Raw genomic sequence first — 7,562 nt, forward strand, 5'->3', positions numbered from 1 at the left:
AGAGACATCAGTGAGTTACAAATTTGCTGCAACACAACAGAAGCAATAATTGTAAACTGTAAGTTGTACCCAGCAAATTAATGAACAAACATTAGTCACCAACATGAACAGGTTGTTTGCGGTCAAAAAACCTGTCACCAACATGAATAATCCTGCACTGTCATTCCTTTCTGTCCTTTCTTCTCTGACATCCCGTCAACAACGAAGGAGGAAATGTGTTTCAACTGTGGACAATTTGTTATATTTTTAGAACACATTTAAGTTATTTTTATTGGTTCATTGATGACACAATGTTCTGTTTACTTCCCTGAATGATTAATGAAACACTTAATGAGTGTCTATATGTTTGTCTTGCTGCTACAAACACTACCCCCTGTGGAGAAGCGTAAACTGAAAATATCTCATTTGAAATCCATTATGTCTGTGAGACTACTGGAAAAAGAAATGCATGAAAAGTTCTCTTAGCCATCACAAACACAGAGACACACAAACACACACACACACACACACACACACACACACACACACACACACACACACACACACACACACACAAACATATTTGCAGCTGCATTTCTGTCGTTTCTGTAAAGCAAGAATGCCTCAGTAAAAACAGAGAAGGGAGACATGCAGCTGCATCTGCCTCCCAGGAAGCTCTTCAATTAACAGTAACCAGTTTTGGAAATGTCTGGGGAGCGCTGTCAGAGTCTCAACCACAGCCAGCTCGTTAATTAAGGTCGGATAGCATGTTCCTTCACAATCCGCTGGTTTAAAATGGTCTGAGAAGCAGTTTTTTTACCAAAAGGTTTTGTAACATTCAACAAATATGTGCTGGGTGCCCTCAATGAAAAACCAAGTGGGCTACATGTGTCTAACATCTCGAAAACGGAGCTGTCCTGTGATGCACGTCTACGGTAAATTACCTCGGAAAGTACAGTGCCAATTTTGGTGAGATTTGGACACATGATTAATTCACTTTATTAATAAAAAGGTGACCAGCACCCTGTAGGAATCAGTGGAGTTGGGGCAGGTGTCTTCAGTCTGCGGACGGAGTTGAACATGTCTTCTTCTTAACCTCAGAAAAACTACAGCAACGGTCTCCAACTGGGTCAAACAATCAGTCAATCAAATTGTATTTGTGCAGCCCAAATTGACAAATCACAATTTGTCTCAGTGCTTAACAGGTGCGACATCCTCTGTCCTTCACCCTCAACAAGAGTTGAAAAAAAGTTAAGAAACCTCATGGAGAGCCACATGTTAGGGATCCCTCTCCCAGGGCGGACAGAAGTGGAACAGATGCAGCATGTAACTGAACACATCAACAAAACTACAACAAACAGCAGGTCATCGGACTGACACACAGCACAGGTGCTAATCTCCAACCTGCCAACAACATGCCTTAAAGGGGAGATTTTATTCCCATTTTACCACAAGATGATATGGTACCATAAGGATCATTTAAAACAGCACCCTTTTACCCTGTCTAAAACAGCCCTCCTCAGATTGACCTGTTTTGAGTGCGGGGGAGCCCCTAGCGAGCCCGGCTCCCCGGCTAGGATTAGCTCGCGAGCTAACCGGGCTAGCGTTAGCTCGCTTTTCCAAGGCCGTGTAGCGAGACTCCCTACATGGGCATGGTGTGACTATGACGTTTATTTCGGTCGTAATCCCATTCGACGCACTCTAGCGTATCATTTCTGACATAGCGGAACCACAACAAATCGTGGGAGGTTTTTTTTTCCAGAGTTTTTGGGACGGTAGACATGCAAGATACCCAAATTAACGTGTAGAAGCACTACAAAAGTGGAATTTTCATAATATGTCCCCTTTAATGCTTATGCTTGCTCATTGTTGGAGCTGTTGAGTTTCTCTATCATTTTGTAAGGTCTTGACCTGACTTTGTAAAGTACCTTATGTAAATGTATGTTGTGATTTGGGGCGATACAAATAAAATTGAATTGAATTGAGCTAAATATTCATAGAATCACTTCCACTTTATAAAGTTGTTTTCAAAGTAAAATCACAACATTTGTTGTGTCGCTGCAACGCTTTCTACTAAGCTGAATTACAGAGTTGTGAACTTGGGTCTCAAGATTGTGCCGGTTGCTTTACAGAAATCAGAAATATTGAGTGTATGTAAAAAGTTCTTCACACAACGTTCATCATGCCAACAATAAAAAGGTGACGGTATATTGTAGAACTGTTTGAGAAGGACTCACTAAAGACAAACACTCATTCTGATGTAGCTCCAGGGCATTTACACAGGACAAGAGAACAGCCCATTCAAAACAGTCATGTTTAGAAAGGGGCACTGCATTAGTAGAGGAAAATAACCATTCCCTCTCACAGTCACATCTATGGTCAATTAACCTCACCCTAATCTGCAAGTCTTTGGACTGTGGGGAAGCCAGACTAACCAAAGCAAACCCACACTACCACAGGGAGAACAAGCAAACTCCACACTGAACAGGCAACCTTCTTGATGTGAGGCGACAGTGCTAACCACAGCATTACCATGCTGCCCTTAGTGTTAAAGGTTAAATATGAAAAGAAAGATGTACCTGTAGTAAAGTAATAAAAGAGTTACTTTACGCTACAATATTGTTTCCCTCCCTGAAACAGGGAAGACAGCTAGTTGACCTCCTTCACTCCTGCCATCAATACTTTGGCCTCTACAGGTCTCCGAGCCATTGTTGAGCCAGTTCACACATATGAACTAGTTCAAATTAGAGGAGGAAGAAGGAGTGACGTTCATCGTATGAAACTGATTTGTTCACAAAAATAATGAACATAAACGCATTCATGCACAAAACTGCGTCGAGCAATAAAACTAAGCTATGTTTTCTAATAAGCTGCTGCACAGATGACTTAAGTGGTATTTAAAGGACAGTCTCTCTATCTATGCCCCTGGGGAGGCAAACATCATAGTTTGAAAAATACTTCCTCAATGTGTACGATGGCGCCCATTTTTTTTTCAATACCTCTTTACTTCAACCTCTGCCTTCCCTCCACTGCAAACTGCACCCACTAACAACTTCATGTAGAGCAGCTATAAAAAGTGACAGGAAGAACAAATCTAAGACCGACTTAAAAACAGTTGGTAAAGATTTAAAGCTACAGTCTCTTCTTTGTGAGAGTGAGATAATCTTGCATGCACAACAAATCTGAATGTTTTGGGTATGGATTGGACTGGCTTTGACTTTTAGTTCAATTTTGTTTCATTCTGGCACATTCGATAACAGTACTACTGATCCCATTCAATACAAAACAATGAATATGTTGAAATAGAACACTGGATGTCAAACAACTTTTTCCAACTAATTATTAACCTGCTTTAACTAATTAATTAACTGATTTCTTATCACTTATTTCCCTTGGTCCCAACTCCAGCATGGATAATATCAAGGCAAACCATGATCAACTAGCACTGTTTAATAATTCCTAGGCTAGAAATCTAGGTGTGGTCTTCGACTAAAACCTCAGCTTCGAACCCCATATCAAGAGGGTTATGCAATCATGTTTTTATCATTTAAGAAACATAGCCCCGGTTAAATCTTTTATCTCTCACACAGACCTGGAAAAAAAATAATTTCCTCTTGCCTGGACTACTGTAAATCCCTTTATAGTGGTCTTACTCAGAAACCAATCCACCGTCTAAAGTTAGCCCAGAATGCTGTCGCTTGGCTTTTTGACACAATGCAAAATGTTGGACTATATCACCCTTGTTGTAGCATCATTGTGCTCGCTGCTTGTTAATTTTCCAATTGATTTTAAAATTATTTTGATTACTTTTAAAGCCAGAAATGGGCTGGCCCCATCCTAAATTTTAAACATTTTATCTCCCTAGGAGCCAGGACGCAGTCTGAGATCCTCTGGTAAAGCGTTGCTAGCCATTCCAAAATCAAGGCTGAAAACCAAAGAGATAGAGCCATTGCAGTGAGGGCCCCTACTCTTTGAACAGTCTTCCAGAAACGATTAGACCAGCAGAACAGTTAACAGTTTTATCTCTCTTCTTAAGACACTTAAAGCAGCTTTTTTCATATGATGTCTATGATCCTATTATTTGTGTCTTTATTATTATTATTTATTTACTATGATTGTTTGTGAACATGATATTTATTTTAGTTTTGTCTGTTGTGAAGCACTTCATAACTTGTATTGAACAGTGCTATATTATTTTAGTACAAATTTTTACAAATGTTTACTAACACACTATAAAATCATATAACTAATTTACATCAAGCTGTACACATGTGGCAGGCATGACAAAATGCTGCAGAGGGAAAAATTGCTGATGTTGCAATTTGTGCGAAAATGTTACTGATAAAACTACAACAAAAATATTAACAAAATAATATACGTCTCTTATGTATGGCTCTTATGCATCTGAATCAATTCACTTTGCATTTTGAACTGACTGAGAGAAATGATGAACTGGCCACTGGGCTGATGTATGTGGATTGGCTGCATTTCGAGATAACTCAGGCCTGATATTGAAATAAGATCTGCTGTGATTGACATGAGGAAAGACTGGGCATCCCTGACTCGACAAGATTACCAGAGCATGGCTACATCAGACACACGCACACACAAACCGCATTCAGGGATTTATGACGGAATAAAACCTTAATCACAGTTGCAGGAATACGTAAATCCTCCTCACGTGTGCACGTGGCCTCATAGAGTCATATAGCATCAGCAGGGAGGGGCCAGTTCCATAAACAAGCAGGAGCTTATTCAGCTAAAGAAAAAACTAAAATCTGTGTACATGTAACTGTTGGAGATGCCACGGCTGCACCTATCTACAGTCAGACAAGAGGGGACAAGAGGTCAGTATAGAGCACCAACAAAAACATGACCTCAGGAAAGGCCACTGAGTTGACTCAATCTGGACTCATGCCAGTGCTTTTTCTTCTAAAACGTTCCAACTTCCCATTATAATCCCAATTCAAGCACTCTGTAAAGCTTTGACCTGATGGGGGATTAGTGACGGATTCTCAGAAAATGGATGTAGATAAACAAGGTGTTCTGTGAGTATCCAAAATTGACAAATGTGCTTCTATTTCTAACCATTCTGTGGGATGATGGTTAATTTGACACCTGTCTTGCTTAGCCCGTCATTTGAGCACTGTTCTGTTATCAGGCACAAAATACTTCGTACTCGGCACCACTGTGCAATGAATACTAAACAGAGGCACATCTGCAGCAATATAACTTACACAGCATGGCAGAATATGATGGAGTGTTGGGTTTTTTTAATGCAGAGGCTGAGAAACTCAGTCATGTCTCGTGTTCCATGTGACAGTCATTACGGAAAGACACCATCATAGCAATATGTCTGTCCACGTGCTTTTACACACCTCATGCCAAGAACAAGACTTATCGAACCCTCACAATTACAAGCTGATGCACATCTCTCCTCTGCACACACCCCCCCCCCCACACACACACACACACACATGCACACACTGTGTGTTGAAAATATTATTTTACCATAACCGATTAATATATACTGCAGTGTAAAATTGCATCAATCAATCACTGAATGTGCATGTTTCAGTGTTTGGGTTTTAACTGGGTTATCTCAAGTTGATCGACAGAAAATTTGGATCATTCATCCTTCTCACTAGTACTGTTTGTGTTTCAATGCCTGATATATCTCTATAGCTCTACTGTTGTCAGATGACTATTAAAAACAAACCATAACCGACATGGTCACATGTTCCTTCATAGACATGCACACACTGTAGTTTATTTCTCTCTCTCCCCCCATGCTATCTTACTTGTGTAATTGGAATATTTCAACTAGTGGTTAAAAAGAAAATGTATCAAGCAAAGATTCCAAACATTTCCTGTTTCTACATTTTAACAGCCAAGAATTCCCCTTGTTTTTCGTCTGTTTGAAATATAACACATATCTTGTGCAGTTCCAGAAAATTGTGATGGACTTTTTTGGACAAGAGATTAGTCCATAATTAAATTAAGCACTAGTTTTAGCTCCGACAGGATATATGTTGTCATTTAGATGCTGTGATGTCAGTGAAGGGATTCCTTCGTCACTCACATACACGTTCTCTTTCTCCATCTGTGTGTGTATGTGTGGTGATTGTTGTCGGTGTCAGCAGAGGGACCCCTCTGTGCCCCTGTGGAGGTGACTGCAGTACTTTACAGCCTGACAGAACGGACACCTTGGGGAGCTGACACACACACACACACACACACACACACACACACACACACACACACACACACACACACACACACACACACACACACACACACACACACACACACACACACACACACACACACACACGCACACACACACACACACACACACACACACACAGACACAGACACACTAAGGCCTGATTGTGTTTCACTGACACAAAAAGTTAATAACAAAACACAAACAGCTTGAGGAAGCTTCCTCATGCTTTTTCCTGACTCGGACGATGGAATTTCATAGCTGAGACAAAGAAAAAAAAAACTACCTGCTCACTGAGCTCCAGATTAACCTAAGTGTGGGATATAGACTAAGGGTCTTTGTGAATCATTGTGAAAGAACACAGGCTACAGCCCTGGTCTCATTGCGTCCCCAATACCCAGGACAATCGCAGCTCTGTCCCGCTCAGAGTATTTCTTTAAACACATCTCCCAGAGTCTAGGATGAGTCGCTCCTGAGGAGGCATCCTTCCCTGACAGGCCGAAAATGGAATTTAAGCGGGAAGATTGACTAATATGGCTCTCTCCAAGTTGAGAATGCTGACCTATCAATAAATGGGAAAGTGGGTTGTACATTGATTTATGAATGGCATAAAAAATGTACACAGACATATTCTATGCAGGAGTACACTGTGGATCTTCTAGAAGCATTTGAGCTGTTGAAAAGCTCTTCAACCCACATTTAAGAATCAGTTTTGGCTAAAGCAAGGCCTACGGGGTCATTATATTTTCAGGTTGTGCATCCAGTGCTTATTGCTCAAACCCACATTACTGTGTTTTAAATTAACGAGGTTTTCAAAAATGCTGAATTTGTCAGACTGGATATGAGGTAAAATGTGTCTCAAATGATACACCAGAAATGTTGAGAATACTTGTTTGATGAAGAAGTGGAGCCATAAATAAATAAATACATGAATATTAAAAAAATGTAAACATCACATAGCTTCTTATCTAACAATATACAATAAAAAAGTGTGGCCTACGATCTTGTTAACAACCCCAAGGCCGCTTCAGGTTAAACAAAGGGAGACTTCTGTATTTTAAGGTGTTAGTGTTGGATTATTAATGATCCATAGATAAAGCCGTGAAGCCATTAGTGACATCACTTCAGGGTGACACAACCTCTATGTTCTTCTCCCATTTTACCTCCTGACTCATTGGCAAAATCAATTAGCTGAAACATTCTACAGGCTATACAGTCATAAGCAACATTTTAGATAATGATAATCAATCAAGCACATCACTACACTTAAATCAATACATTACACAAAGTGTCATCAATGTGACTGATACTGTAACACAACTCTGTAAAAACTTCTCATTACTTAAGGTTGCATGAA

The sequence above is a fragment of the Pleuronectes platessa genome, chromosome 14 (assembly GCF_947347685.1).
Source record: "Pleuronectes platessa chromosome 14, fPlePla1.1, whole genome shotgun sequence".
Taxonomy (NCBI): domain Eukaryota; kingdom Metazoa; phylum Chordata; class Actinopteri; order Pleuronectiformes; family Pleuronectidae; genus Pleuronectes; species Pleuronectes platessa.